Source organism: Saccostrea cucullata, unplaced genomic scaffold (genome assembly GCF_032062105.1).
Source record: "Saccostrea cucullata isolate Sc308-1 unplaced genomic scaffold, CSIRO_AGI_Scuc_v1 ctg9001, whole genome shotgun sequence".
NCBI classification, from domain to species: Eukaryota; Metazoa; Mollusca; class Bivalvia; order Ostreida; family Ostreidae; genus Saccostrea; species Saccostrea cuccullata.
The window spans coordinates 9,774-26,399 of NW_026925344.1; the positions used below are offsets into that span (position 1 = coordinate 9,774).

At 37.1% G+C, this 16,626-nt stretch overlaps 1 long non-coding RNA gene across 1 annotated transcript; it reads right to left on the reverse strand.

The window, feature by feature from the left end:
* Window positions 1-2,929: 2,929 nt before the first annotated feature.
* Window positions 2,930-14,439, reverse strand: LOC134268636 (uncharacterized). Its single transcript, XR_009992411.1, has 3 exons — window positions 14,403-14,439; window positions 12,630-12,698; window positions 2,930-3,335 (listed from the first exon to the last, which is right to left on the reverse strand). It is a non-coding gene; the product is annotated as an uncharacterized LOC134268636 (long non-coding RNA).
* Between the last annotated feature and the right edge of the window lie 2,187 nt (window positions 14,440-16,626).

Consider the following 16,626-nt stretch of genomic DNA (forward strand, 5'->3'; position numbering starts at 1 on the left):
ATTTTGTGGTTCCATGCTTGTTTGAGTGCCTTCAAGGTCAGATAAGAAAGTGTCATTCAAATCAATATCAATAGAGGAATTCATCTCGTCAAAGGCTTGAGTATGGTCTGCCTCCATTTCTCGTCTTCTGGCCATCGCTCTAGTAACAGCACAGGCTGGATATATGTCATCATCTTCATCATAACACATGACATCTGGATTGATTTTCTCACAAACTATAGGATCTGGTACAACTTTTCCACCAGCTAAATCGTTGCCTAACAACAAAACCAGAAATGCCTGTGAACGGGAAGAGTATTTCGAGACACCTACGATAACAGGTCCAGTAACTAAATCTGACTTCAAAGTAATTCTATGCAGGGGAACAGCAATGACGCCTAGCTCCACACCCTGTAATAAAACTGACCCACCAGCATAAGTCTGCTCAGACAAAGGAAGCACGCCCTCTAACAATAACGTCTGTGCAGCACCAGTATCTCTCAAAATCTGGACAGGTTTTATTTCGCTACAGTCACCGATTGAAACAAATCCCTTAGACATAAAGGGCTTATAATCCTCCATATAATCAATAGAACTGGACTGTGAACCCTGGACATCAGGAGTGTCAGAACAAATCGAAACTAAGGCTTCTCTATCACCTCTAACTGCCGCACAAGCGTGTGGTTGAGTTTTCTCAAAATCATTTTTTTTCTTAAGTTTAAAGCATTCACTGATCAGATGACCTTTTTTTCTTACAATATACTACAAGTAGGAAGCGACCCTATTCCAGAAGATCCTTCAACACGTCCTGGACCGGACTTAAAACCACCTTGTGATGGAGACTGGAGACTTGTGGAAGACTGAGACCCTGAACCACTCTTTTTATATGTGTCTGAATTGGTAGAATTACTGCTAGTTTTTCTTGATACAAAATTCTTTTTATGAGACAGAGCAAAAGTATCAGATATGACTGCTGCCTCTTCAAGAGTTTTCACATTCTTATCTTCTAAATGTGTTTTCAAATCTTGAGAAACACATTCCTTAAACTCTTCTACCAGGATGACTTGGCGCAAATTAGCAAAAAGTTTTATCAAGTTTCTTAGATCTAAACCAGTGATCGAATAAATCTTCTTTCTCTCGTGAAAATTCAACAAATGTTTGATTATCAAACTTCCTATACTTTCTGAATTTTTGTCTATATGCTTCAGGTACTAATTCATATGCTTTTAATATTGCTGCTTTGACCTTATAGTCTGAACTTTCAGCTACCCCTAGTGCAGAGTATACCTCAGCTGCTTTGCCAACCAGTACACTTTGTAACATTGTTGACCAAACGTGTTGTGGCCATTTAAGATTCTCTGCGACTTTTTTGAATTGGGGAAAATATTTGTCTACAGATTTTTCTTGAAATTTCGGAACCTAATATTTTTTACTGCGTCAAATTCATTCTTGACAAATGACGGTTCTGGTTGGTGCTGTAGTCATAATTTCTCTAACTCAAAGTGCTCTTGTCTTTCTAATTTGTCTAATTCAAATTTTCGTTCACGCTCTCGTTCTTCTCTTTCTAATTTCTCTCTTTCAAATCGCATTTTCTCTAACTCTAATTGAAACTGATATTCTGCCATTTTATAAGAGCCTAACTCTGATTTAACTGTATATTCTGAAGATCGTATTTTTCAAAGACGTTTTCTTCTACTAGTTTGTTTGCAACCTTAATTCTAATGTCTTGCTTTCTCTGAGAGGATTTAACATCTAACCCAAAATGCAAACCTAATGCGATCAAGTCATCCTTTTTTAACGTATCAAAAACCTGAACACTTGGTGAACTAAGAAAGTCTGTGACCGAAAACACCATGTTGATTTCTGCTGGCTTATAATCAAATTTAACGGTTCAATAAACAAAATTCTGACAATAAACTGCAAAAGTGCAAGAAATTCTTGATCCCGGACGAGCCCCCAATTCTGTTATGGGTCAGAATAACCCTAAATGCCAGCAAAGATCAATCACACAATTTAAACTTAACAATAATTTATTAACATTAATATATGCAAATCATAAAGTACAAACTTAGCAAGAATCTAAAAATACATACATCAGAGTGTCCGTTGCTGCACACAATGTCCAGTGTAATTATATCCCAGTCTCTTTATACACCTGTACATCAATGTTACTTATACGACAAATTATTGTTTATGCATCGAATTGACAGGGTATTTATACAGTACTATAAATCTAGAAAATTCTAGAAGTTGTAAGTACATGATATTACTGGAAAGTTCTGGACATATACAAAGTTCAAGAATCACTGGATGAAAAATACAGTTTCCGCATGGCTGAAACTCTACTGAAACTCTGCGGAAACTTAAGGTTACTAATAGTTTCTGCAAAGTTTCGGTGCGGAAACTTCAAGTTTCATCAAGTTTCCGCAGTGCGAAAACCAAAGGTGTCCACGAATCCAAATAGTTTCCACAACTGAAACTTGCTGAAACTTGAGGTATACGCAAGGTTTCAGTATGCGTATATGGTTGAGATACATATGGTGTACCATTGGTTTCCGCAACTGAAACTTGCTGAAACTTGAGGTTTACACAAGGTTTCAGTATGCGTATACGGTTGGAATACATATGGTGTACCATTGGTTTCCGCAACTGAAACTTGCTGAAACTTGAGGTTTACGCAAGGTTTCAGTATGCGTATACGGTTGGAATACATATGGTGTACCATAGGTTTCCGCAACTGAAACTTGCTGAAACTTGAGGTTTACGCAAGGTTTCAGTATGCGTATACGGTTGAAATACATATGGTGTACCATAGGTTTCCGCAACAGAAACTGTACTATAGATTATACAATTTAGCCCAGCTTTTCAACCAAAACTCATTTTCCCCCTGAATTTTCATATTGGAAAAAACAAAACACACTCACACTAGTTATCAAAGAATATTTAATATTATTATCAACATTTACAAACATTGGCTTGGCCATTTATTTTCTCTTGCATCATAAATATTTTTACAACTAAGTCCGAGCTCTCATGTCACAACAGGAGGACAGAGAAAATGTCTGCATTTAATGATGTCTCATACATGAGAGATATAATGTTGCGAGAGGAACTTAGAACTTCAATCAATCAACTAAACCTGAATTTGGTATACACAAGTCTAGTATCATCAAGGAAATGTAAAAGTACTTGTTATAAGAAATGCACAAGTTCACATCATTAGTAGCCAATAAGCACCAAAGTGGATTTTTTTGTTAAATATTCAGTTTGTAGTCCATCATCAACCAACAGAAAAGTCCTTGAGTGGTCCACATTTTTGAAGACCCACTTGCACTTCAAGTTCAAGTTGGATTGACCTATTGAAAATATATAAAAATATAGTTTAACAAAATCCCAATCTAAATAAAACAACATGTTAGATCCTCTTGCATACTCGCTACACAACATCTAACAGCATCCATAGAAGGTCATGTCAAATGTCAAATACGGAACAACTCAGACTCTAGACTTATTCATTCCAATAAATTAAATACAATAATTTTTGCATTCGAGTATTTGATTGGTTAATAGAATTTAACGTCTGACGTGACACTCTACAGGATGCCATTAGATTTTAGCCAATATGTGCGCAGATCAAACATTTAATTTTAATAAGATTGACAGACTGAAAGTTCCTAAAACTGTTCTAGCACAAGCCTTTGTTTGATTAATTTCAGATTTTCAGCATTTTTGATCAGAATGATTTAAAATAAAATCTAAAAATTTATCAAGTGTAAAATCTCATTAGTTTATTAAAGTTGCCTCTTTTACACACTTGAGAAGGGATAATGAAATAAACAAACTTGAATGTATTTAAATGTACTGAATAAGTATGTATGGATTTGTTTCTGATAAGATTTTCAGAGTAAATTAAGGATTTTTTTCTTCATTTTACTTGTTCATCAAAATATTTTTTGTACCCCTAACCTAGACCCTTAGACCATGATTCATGATATTTGAATAACAACTACAGGCCCACAGAAATTATAGGTCACCTGAGTATCATGTAAAGCCTAGAAAAAAAATACGTTCTATACGACCTAATATATAGTGCCGAATCTAAATTTTTTTTAATGCTTTTGTCCCATGAAGTGCAAGATTTCACCCAGGGAATTATACATCTTTAACTTTGCAACCTTTTCAGCATGTTCAAGACAGAAAGAAGCTTGGAGAGAAGTTTGTGTGTACCTTTTTTTAAGTCACAGAAATGCTTGAAAACACCATTTCTTTTGTCATTAATGTTACTTCTATACACTTTTTGATTCAAGAAGCAAAAAAAAAATGTTTAAAAAAAAAATAATTACCTACCTATATTTTTTCAGCCTGAAAGGGGAAACAAATATTTTTTTTTCTAGGCCTAACAACTTCCACTCAATTGAATTTTGTTCGTAATTTACACAAAAAGCCATGAAATTCACAATTTTGAAAAACGCACCTTTGTTTATCATAATTATACACTTAATTACATGCTTACTTTGGTTACTTAGTACCCAAAGGTAGATCAGAGTAATAAAGATACAATGCAATTCCATTTCATAACCACCAGTTGTGTACCCCACCCCACAGGAACCACTAACCCTGAGGCCACACATTTCAAAATTTACTAAATGTTTTCATAGGTTTTATTTCATCTTAAATGGTTTGATTAATTCCAAAGAGCTATAAGACCCACCCTAATGTCTTTAACAAATCCCTGACCCTGGGGTCATGAATTTCATAATTATGGTAGAGGACTCAATGCCGATTACAATCATACCAACAGTTTGACTGCTTGATGTTCAGGAGGGGAAAAGAATAAAGGGGATTTTCAAAGATTGCATGAATTTTAGTGGTTTTGGCCCCACCCCTCAGGCCCGCGGGGGGAGGGGGGGATAAAATTTATAAATTTTGTTCCCCTTCACCAAAATTGGTTGAAATTGGTTGAGCGGTCGCAGAGAAGCTGAAAATCATGATAATAGTTATCTTAAATAAATCATACTGTAACGTTTCTGGGTTCGAAGATTCGGTTGCTCTGCCTGAGCAATTTAAGGAATAAATCAAATAATTATAAAACTTCTCAATCAAGGACTTTAATTATCAATATATACACTATCCTATTCTGTCCTGGAGCGCGTGCGCTTCCTAGCTAAGCAAACACAAAAATATTTACCAACTTGCAGAAAAATACAACAGTCTCGAAAGCCTTATTCAGGCACATAAGACTTGTTAAGCAAGTTTACGTTTCTCACCTTCACTGGAAACAACTGACTGGTGTCGACTTCAGTCTGGAACTGACTAAGAGCTCTGTATCGCTGCTTATATACCCTAAACTATCACGTGATCTCCGAGGATCGAAAGGGTAAACTAAACAGGAAGTATTTATTACACACGAAGCTTCCGGAGGACAGAATGGGATTTATCATTTCGATTCCTAGTTTTGTTTCATTACCCACGCCTCCAGGAATGCGTCCCGCATTAAATCAATAACTACCTGGGCTAAAGATATAACGCGTGGTATAAAACAAAATACAACAACAAATTTTAAAGCTACCTGGCTTTCATTGTTCATAAGATTTAACAAATGTTGCACACACAAACCAAATATCATCAAACACTGTCATTGATAAAATAAGAAAACAATCAACCAATGATTCATAAATGTGCAAACATATCCAATATGACATGAAATCGTCATCAATATCAATGTCAGAAAAATAACAACTGAGAATATTCTTTTCAAAACCAGCTTTCCTCCTCATGCACTTCAACGACTGTTTTCCCGTCTCTTTGGTATGTCTCCTGTACCCTATCTAGTCTACGCCGTTTGTCTTTCTCTGTTTGGGTGCCTTTCTCTTCACAATCTTTATCCGTCAGGGTACTCGCATCAACTAACTGATAATACACGTGTGTCTGCGTACTGGCATCCCGAGTTAGAGATAACAACTGCACGGGAGGTGCATCCAAATGAACAGAGGACCGTTTTCTGGGAGTTGTCATTGGATGTCGGAATGGTGATGGGGCACGTGGCGTCAAGGGGTCCTGGCTTGCTATGGACTTGGATATCGGCGCAGAGACTGGTGCTGGTCTGGTAGGCTTCCTCTGACAGACGGCTTCCGCAGGACGACTCTGTGATGTGCTCCCGACCACATCAGACAGATTTCCTGGGTCCAACTGTTCCCAATCATCTGTGCCGCTATCAGCTGCAGCGAAAACTACTTCACTATGTCGAGTGCGGCGATGTCTCCCCATGTCACTTTTCTTATTAGTAGCATAATCACATTCGGCGCATTCGAATTTATTCTGTCTCCGCTGTCTACCGCATTCCACCACATGTCTCTCCCACTCAACCTCGTCTAGAAATCTCAGATTACACATCGGACATCGATGACCTTCCTTCCTGGGAGTAATCTTTGTATTAACCATGATCTATTGAAATAAAAAACTTTAATTATTCATATTTCAATATTATCACAACAGGTTATCTACATATTTACAATAGCTTATCTTATAGCTCTAAGCACTGTAATCAACTTTGTAGTCCTGAAGCCATTTGGGTAAGTTTTTCGCACGGCGCGGTCTACTGCTTTCGCTTGCAGCAGCTTCTTCTCTTAAAACCCAAGGTTCATCGAATTCAGCCACAGGAACAGCCATGGGAGACATCTGATCTCCAGCTGGAGTATCATTCCTATCACTTATGTCTTCCTCAGTTTCTCCTTGTAGTACTTGTGCATGGCTTTTTCTCATCCGATCACAATGTATGACGGTGCTTTTCCCTCTAGAATCACAAGCAACCTCATACAACACATCTGACAGTTTCTTCTCGACTTTGAATGGTCCCCTCCAAAACGATGTCAGTTTTGGGGAGCAGCCACTCTTTCTAACTGGAAAATATACATAAGCCATATCCCCTGGCTTAAATGACGACCATGATAATTTTGTATCATGATACTTCTTTTGTCGTAACATCTCCCCAGGCATATTTTCTCTCACAATTGCATGCGCTTTCTCTAGGCGTTCGCGCAATATCCATACCCACTGATGCGCTGGAATGTCTTTCATCTCTGACGGCATTTCATACATTAAATCTAGAGGCGTTGTTGCCTCTCTTCCCAGCATTAGCATGTTGGGAGAAAATCCCGTACTTTCATGTACTGTGGAGCGATAAGCCATTAAGATGTAGGGCAGGTGTAAATCCCAATCTTTTTGATTTTCATGGACATAAGCACTCAGCATTGATATCAGTGTACGGTTGAAGCGTTCAACCATACCATCCGATTTAGGATGGTACGGAGTAGTCCTTGTTTTAGTGATTCCCAGCAACCGACACATCTCCAAAAATACTTTGCTTTCATACTGACGCCCTTGATCTGAATGGAGAACGGAAGGAACGCCAAATCTTACTATTACTTGTTCCATAATCGTTCGGGCGATAGTTTCTGCTTCCATATTTGGAAGAGCAAATGCTTCCGTCCATTTTGTGAAATAATCCGACACGACGAGAATATGACGATTCCCTCTGTCGGTTTCCGGTAATTCACACAAAATGTCTGAAGCTATTCTCTCCATAGGCACGCCAGATGCAACGATCTGCATTGGAGCCCGTCTTCTAGGAATGGGATTCTTTCTTCTTGTACAAGCATCGCAGCCTGCTATATACTGATGGACATCCATTTGTAATCCCGGCCAGTAATATCTCTGTCTTATTCTGGCTAACGTCTTTGTCACACCAAGATGTCCTGATGTTTTATTATCATGGCACATCTTTAATACATTTCTCCTCTCTGAATCTGGTATTATAACCTGAAACGTTTCTCGATTTGAGGGGAGTAAAATCCATTGTCGCACTAGGAAGTCATCTCGAATGCTCAACCTCTCAAACTGATTCCATAGTGATTTGACCACGTAACCATACTGTGAGACATCAGCAAATAATGGTCGTTTGCCTTTTTCCACCCACTGGCGCACTAGCTGAATATCTTTGTTAGCCTTTTGTGCTTCTAAAAGACTTTTATTTTCCTTATCACATTCCTCGTTTGTTACTTTCATGGATGACTGCACAGATCTTACTGACAGGTTAGGTTTTTCTTCTTCCCAGTTAGGGTCAAATCCACACTGTGTGCACGGAATTCTACTAAGAGCATCTGCATTCCCATGTTTTCGACCTGGGCGATGCTCTATCTTTATGTCATAGGTGCTAATTACCTCAAGCCATCTTGCCAATTGGCCCTCTGGGTTCTTGAAGTTGAGTAGCCACCTAAGAGATCCGTGGTCTGTTCTAAGAAGAAATTGTCTTCCGTACAGATAATGGCGAAAGTGTTTTGTAAAGTGTACGACAGCCAATAACTCTTTCCTTGTCACACAGTATCGTTTCTCTGCTTTTGTTAATGTGCGGCTGGCATAAGCTATCACTCGTTCTTTTCCGCATATTTCTTGTGAAAGCACGGCACCTATAGAGTAATTGCTCGCGTCTGTGTCCAGAATGAAAGGTAAAGATACGTCTGGTAGTGCCAATATCGGCGCAGAGATCAATCTGTTCCGAAGAGTTTCAAAAGCATCCTGTGCCTCTTTTGTCCATTGAAACTTATGCCCTTTCTCTGTAAGACGGTGCAAAGGTTTTGCTTCCATAGCAAAATCTTTAATAAAACATCTATAATAACTGCATAACCCGAGGAAGGAACGAACATCGGATACGCTTGAAGGTACAGGCCATTCAGCAACAGCTTTAATCTTTTCTGGGTCTGTCGCAATGCCTTCTTTCGAAATGATGTGACCTAAGTATGAGACTTTTGTGGCAAAAAGGTGACACTTTCTTGCTTTCAACTTTAGACCTGCCCCTTGCAGTCTATCGAAAACCTTTTCAAGATTGCTGAGCATATCTTCGAATGATTTTCCAATTACTATTATATCATCGAGATATACCAGGCATATATCCCACTGGAGACCTGCAAGAACCGTCTCCATCAAACGTTCAAAGGTCGCAGGCGCACAGGTAAGACCAAAAGGCATCACCTTAAACTGAAAAAGACCTTTGCGTGTTACAAAAGCTGTTTTACTCTTGTCCTCATCCTCCATAGCAACTTGCCAGTATCCGCTATTGAGGTCTAGTGTAGAGAATAAGGCATGTCCGGACAAGTGATCAAAAGCTTCTTCTATATTTGGGAGGGGATATGCGTCCTTTACTGTTATTGCATTTAGTCGCCTATAATCAATACAGAAGCGCATCGACCCATCTTTCTTACGCACTAGAACTACAGGCGAAGCCCAAGGGCTATTTGAGGGTTCTATAACGTCTTTTTCAATCATCTCATTCACCTGTTTATCAACTTCTTGTGACATATGTAACGGGATTCTCCGTGCTCCTTGCTTAATGGGTCTCTCTGTAGGGTTAGTTTGGATTCTGTGCTTAACAACTGTAGTTCGACCCAGATCAAAATTTGAATTTGCAAACAAATGCTGATATCTATGCAAGAATTTTTCAGCTTGCAAGGCTTGTGCATTTGAAAGAGTTTTCTTACATCTGTCAAGTAACTCTTGAACGTCAGATCGGAGTCCTACGTTTGTTTCTCTTGATGTCCCTTGTGTTTTCTCTTCATCAGCAGCTGTCATTTTCGCAATCATTGTTCCTTTATATATCTGTTGGGCTACATCTGTAATATTCATAAGTCGCACAGGCACAGTTTCGCTACCTTTTACAAATGTTCGGCCAACCAGCGCACGACCCTTCTCCAGAAATTTTGCCTCTGGCTCGACTATGTAATCTGAGCATCCAAATGTATTCTGCCCTGGAATTTTAGCCACAGTAACTACTTCACTCCTAGGGGGTATACAAATGTCATCAGCTGCAATGACACGGTAACAACCTATGGTTCCTTCACAAGAAATGCGGTAGTCCTTATTGTTTAGTCTCAGCGTGTTATTGTTGAGATCTATAATACCACTACCTTTCTTCAAAAAGTCTAGGCCAAGGATACCATCTACTGTGATATCTGTTACCATAGATGGAATAATTGTTTCAAATTGCCCTACTCTGATCTGAAAATCTGCTTTTCCAAAATGTGAAAGTGCATTCCCACTTGCGTTTAAAACTTTCTGTGCACTGTTTTCCAATTCAGGTCGCTTTTCTTGCGTTATCATATCATGCACCCTTCTTGAGACTAATGTCAATGAAGCCCCTGTATCGATTAACAGTTTTGCAGGTGTACCATTAACCTCTGCCTCAATAAAAATTCCAGCCTCAGTACTCATGGTGCTTCCACCTACGTGTCCTTGCATCCCACGTTGATTTCTCCGGCGCTTACTACGGATTCGCCGCGCATTCCCACCAGTTAAGCTCTTTGATGGGGTATTAGTGTTTTTATTTGTGTCTTTATTTTTAAATTTAGGACAATTCCGACGAATATGCCCCTTTTCCTTGCAATAATAACAAATCACTCCATCACTTGTTTTCTTGTCTGTCAACTGCGATGTGTATTTCCTTGGTCTCCAGTTTTGATCTCGGACCTGTTTTTCTAATCTATCCAACTGGGTTTGCATCTTTGTCATCATATCTACTAGTTCTAAGGGCGGTGCGGGTTTTACATGGTCACGTTCTACACCCTCAATCAACCGTAAATCTCCTCGCTTCTCCGTTTTATAGTAAGCATCTAATTCAACCGCAAGCCGAATAGCATCATTAAGATTTCCAGGTCTACTCTGCTTGATGCGTAATCGCATATCTGAGTTGACTAATGCATCAATAAATGCGTCCTTCCCCAGTGTTTCTCTTACTTCTGATGGTGCTGTAGGATAGGCTAAACAAGTTAATCTACGGATAGCCTGTCCCAGTTCAGACAATGTCTCAGACGCTCTTTGTTTTCTTTCCTTCAACTGCGCACGGTAAAGTTCAGTCTGATTTGGCGGCGCAAAGCGTTCTTCAAGGGCCTTAACCAACAAATTATATTGCTGTCCTGTTTCTTTTGAAACATTTCCAAGCACACCCTGCGCGGTTCCTCTTAACGAAACAGCTAAGTAAAGACCTTTTACTTTCTCTGACCAGTTGTTAATGGTAGCGCATGCTTCAAAATGGGACTTATAGTCCAGCCAGGAATGACTACCGTCAAACGTTGCAGGTTTGATGTTACATTTTGCAACCTTTTCCTCTCTGATATTTTCCTCTTGTGTCAAGAAAGGGTTGTCTCTGAAGTGAACGCTTGCTTTCCTTTGTACCCGACCCCCATGAGGTAATTCATCATTTCTAATTTGCGCAGGAGGATTAATTTTATTTTGTTCTTCCGGTGGTACTGGCGATTGCACACCCCGTGGAAATTCAAAAGGAGAATGCGCAAGAGTGTTATTCAGCAAATGAACTGGATGAAGATGTGCTTTTGATGAAAGGCGCGGCGTTTCACTGCTAGGTCGTGGCGCAATCGCTACTGACGGCGCATGCGCTGTCTGCTGTGCATCTTCCATTACTCTATGTTCATCATCACCTAGAGAGTAATTAAACATCGCATCCGCAAGTTCAATATCATCTCTGTCCCTTTTCTTTTTCGCCTTCGCAGACCTCATGGTAACATGATTGGTGTTTGTACTTTCCACGGTGGCGGATCCACTTTGCTCATTATTCTGTTGCATTGCCGTTTCATCTGTTGTAGATGAAATTGGATGACCCTGGCCTCCACTTGCACCTTCCATGTTTGCAATTCCCGAATCGCGCGCTCGCGCACGTTTATCTAGAGGTGTTGAGTACCTCTCTATTTCTTTGCGCAGTTGCTCGCAGCTCTTTTCCAGGAATGAAATTTCCTCATCTACCATCTCGTCCATAATGATTTCAATGTAATTTAACAATTGATTATAAAAGAATATTCCTTACCGAATCTCAACGCGCTGCCACCAAATTTATGTAACGTTTCTGGGTTCGAAGATTCGGTTGCTCTGCCTGAGCAATTTAAGGAATAAATCAAATAATTATAAACTTCTCAATCAAGGACTTTAATTATCAATATATACACTATCCTGTTCTGTCCGGGAGCGTGTGCGCTTCCTAGCTAAGCAAACACAAAAATATTTACCAACTTGCAGAAAAATACAACAGTCTCGAAAGCCTTATTCAGGCACATAAGACTTGTTAAGCAAGTTTACGTTTCTCACCTTCACTGGAAACAACTGACTGGTGTCGACTTCAGTCTGGAACTGACTAAGAGCTCTGTATCGCTGCTTATATACCCTAAACTATCACGTGATCTCCGAGGATCGAAAGGGTAAACTAAACAGGAAGTATTTATTACACACGAAGCTTCCGGAGGACAGAATGGGATTTATCATTTCGATTCCTAGTTTTGTTTCAATACAATTTTAGTAGGTAGCTCGCAAAATGAGACTTTCTAAGAAAATGTTAACATCTGTTTATTTCATGAAAACATATAAATATATTATATAAAACTTAAAAAGTAGAGGAAAGCAGCTTACATGTTAACCCCCCCCCCCCTAACCCCACAACACACTGACTATGATCATGACGATAAATACTAAATAGAGAGTGAGATTAACAAAACAATAAAAAATAAAAACATAAACTTTATGCTTTAGTCCTTAATTTCCTAAAATAGAGCTACATAAATTATATTAAGTTCTTACTCACTGTTAAAACATACCTTTTAACAGAAGTATTCTTCATCCTCCCCTATTAGCCTTAGTTTTCAGATGATTTGTTCAGTGGATATCTGAAATTAAAATAGATCAAATTAGTACAGTACCGTACATTAATAACTGTTTTTGTTTTTAGCATGAGCTAGGAAAAGTCCCAAAAACCACTTGCATGTCCATTTCCTTGCACCTGACATTCAGTTAAAATTCTAATAGACACATGACAAAGAAAAAAATGATGGAAAATTGTATCATTTTAAAATGGACACACTCTGGTCTAATTTTAAGTGGCAGTCCTATCACAACCACAATTTAAAAGTTCTTGAAAAGCAATTATATCTGAGAATGAGAAAAATTAAATAAGTTACAATTTTTCATAAAAGAAGACTACATCTAAATTATGTTTGTTTAAGATATGTAGGCCTTCTTTGATTCAAAATTATAATCCATTTAATACTTTATTTTATTTATTCCATTTTGCATAAAGGGCAGGTAACTATTTATATAATAAGACAGAACTATCATGACTCTTTAGTGGCCATTGTTGAAAATTGATTTAATTAGTGATAGAAATATGGCAAATGGTAAACAGCTAAAAACAGAGAGATTACAAAAATCTTATTTGTGTATCAGTCATTTTATCAAGTCAATAAAATTTAGCAGTCATATAGACGTAAAAGTATTATGTCAAATTTTCATAATGGGTCACACAGTGTGGCCCAGTGGTTAGAGCGACACGCCTCAAGTTGGGAAGTAGGTGCTGATTCTTACATCACGGGTCTGAATCCAATGTAGTACATAGAGACCGCTCCCTCGGATGAGAGCAGAGACTGTGTTGGTGATGTATCCACATGAATAAAAAGTTCTCTAAACGGATATCATAATTTCTACGAGCAACAAACAAATACTAGTATATGACTATATAATATCAATGCATGCAACTTAAGAAATTGATAATGGCCAACTGCTCATTTCATCAAGCTCCAGTCTATCATAATGCAGAATTTATATACAGGTAAACAATAGCTGTTCTGTTGATATCAAGAGAATCATGTTTATGGTTAATATGATTAAAAAGTGATTTCTGATATTTAGAAACTGCACGGTGCAGCACCACATTTAATATTTGAAGCCCAGGGTACAAAAATAACATAAGTATAATTTCTAATGAAGAATTAAACCATGCACACTAAATCAAGTTTCCGGTTGCTTCAGTAGTCTTATTTATTTCATATATAGATCAAAACATGCATATGTGTCAACATGAAATTAAAATTTAATTTAAAATAAATATCATTTTAAGTTTAATTCATCATAATTATGCCTTGTAAGAAAAGATGCTTATGTATCTTTGTATATAAATAGTTTATTCACTTTCGACATTTGCTTTAAAATCCTTATGTATGGTATGAAAATAAAATACTTCAACTTGAATAATGTGCGGCATTATGAAAATTATCAAGTCACTTTCATAGCCCAAAAATCCGCAAGTTCTCAGGAATTTTACTTTCATGACTACAACATGTACAAATTGGCATTTCACAGTGATACAATACTACACGATAGCATTCTCCCATCATGATGCCCTCTTACATGTCTAATATTTACGATTCTAGATTGCATGTATGTTAAAAATATATTGAACCCTTCCTCAGCTGTGCAGCACAGTCTTCCATCGATAATAAAAACAATTCAGCAAAAAATAAATGTACGATTCAAGAAACTACTTCTGAGAATAACATTGAACACATCCAGCAGCTATAATGAACAATAAAGCTCACCTTTTCTGAAAAACATAAGCGTGGGGTCAAATCTTTCGATTTTCCAAATGAAAAAGTTAACACCGGATACAAGTACATAACGATATTATCCTCTAAAACCCACCTACATTTAAAATTCCGGAATACTAAAACACGTTGTAATTTTTAAATTATGTAAATTTTACATGATCGGGACGATGCAGAATACGAAAACATGAAAGTTAAATACAATGGTGCAAAATACATGCACGCGTTTAAACAGCAGTTAATTATATGTATAACAACCTAAGCTGAGAATGATTTACAAGGCGCTTTTTCACAATAGTATTACAACTGTACAATGGTCATTTTGAATTTTTGGAACGCGCCATTTTAGGTCAACATTACTCTTACGATTTCAGACGATAAAAACAAAAATAAAGATGCTCTGAACTGTAACAAATAACTACCTGTATCTAATCTGCCGTTTGGGGTGCCTTTCTTCAGTGTAGATTCAAAAGATCTTCTCATCTCTGTTGTTTTTCTTGAGCAAATTCTTGGTGTTTTCTTCGCCATTTTGTCCTTCTTTCTTCTCTGAAAATCTAACCAATGAGAGAGAAGCATTCTGCCGCGATACGCCACCTAGTGATTCAAATTCTTTACGGAAATTTTGCATTTCTCTTTTGGCATTTTTTTTTTTTTTACGTTTTAAATGCAAATGTCATTGTATATATATTGCAACAGAATGAACAGTTTTGAATGATAAAATAAAATTGATCATGGAATCGAAGGGGATAAAAAGCGAATTTTAGACCTTTATTACATGATTATGGTAATTGTTGAAACGGACTCCGAATGTCCTAATGTTTTCAAATAGAATGATTTAAAGTCACATGTACACATGTACTTCGATTATTGTGTAAAAAAAGAAAAGAAAAGAAAAAAGAAAATGGTATACAAGTCAACAAAGTTATGCTGATGGCATATTAACCACATATGTGCAACTCAAAAGCAAAATTGGGGTTATAAGAATTATTCATCAATTCACTGGATGAAAAGTCTAGTTTCCGCAAAACTGAAACTATGCGGAAACCTTGCTGAAACTTGGCGTTGAAGTTTCCTGTATGGTTTCCGCAATGCGGAAACTATATAATAGTTTCAGCAAGTTTCAGTAGGGTTTCTGTATACTGAAACCATTAGGTTTGTTTCCTAATAGTTTCCGCAAAACGGAAACCAATGTAAAATTTAATGAAACGTCAATTTAACGATACGTTTTAGTTTCAGTAGGTTTCAGTTTCCGGAAACTATTAATTTCGATTCCATATGGTTTCCGCATGCTGAAACCGTACTGAAACTTTTTCTATTTTTTTTTTTCAAAAGGGTAGAAAAATCAACTCATATGCATATGATCTTTTTACTATTGATTTCGATTCCATATGGTTTCCGCATGCTGAAACCGAACTGAAACTTTTTCTCTATAATTTTTTTTCAGAAGGGTAGAAAAATCAACTCATATCATCCTTATATTTATTTACACATTAAAAAAAATGGTTTTATTTTTAAATATCTAATAGTTCATATTCAGATTTTGAGATGTGCCTGCTCTGTGTAAAACTTACACATACCGATATTGATATCAATGATAAGCATATTATACAAGATCCTTGCTTCATATTAAATGTATAAAAATTGTTTATTTCATATTGTGTCGGAATTCAAAAATATTATTTTTAAACAAAATCGATTCCTCTCACAAGGATTTTCTACATTACCCAACTCAATACTTCCCCTCGGGAATTGATTATTTTGAAAACATACATCATTTTCACAAAACTACGATTACGTTTAATGTAAAGTTGTTTAAAAAGAAAATTAGTGTGTCTTCATGGTGCATGAAATACAGATAATTACGAGAGTGAACATAATCTGAGATAAAAAGGTTTGCATTTATATTCTTTATACATGTTTCTATAAATATATTCCTTAATTGATATCATTTCAATAATTTCAATTTGTTAATTAACAATACATATTGACTAGGAAGCCTTTTTTACTATTCATATATATATAGTTCAATAGTTACATGTACTAGTTATTTTTATAATAACATTGATTTAATATCTACATATATTTTAATTTTATTTCCGTCTTCGTGAAAACATTTTATTCGTAAGCCGCGGTTTTACAGCATTAAAAATATTACAAGAAAACATGTCCTGAAAATTTGATGTCATGGTTCCCAGGATTTGCAGCATTTTATGTCAAT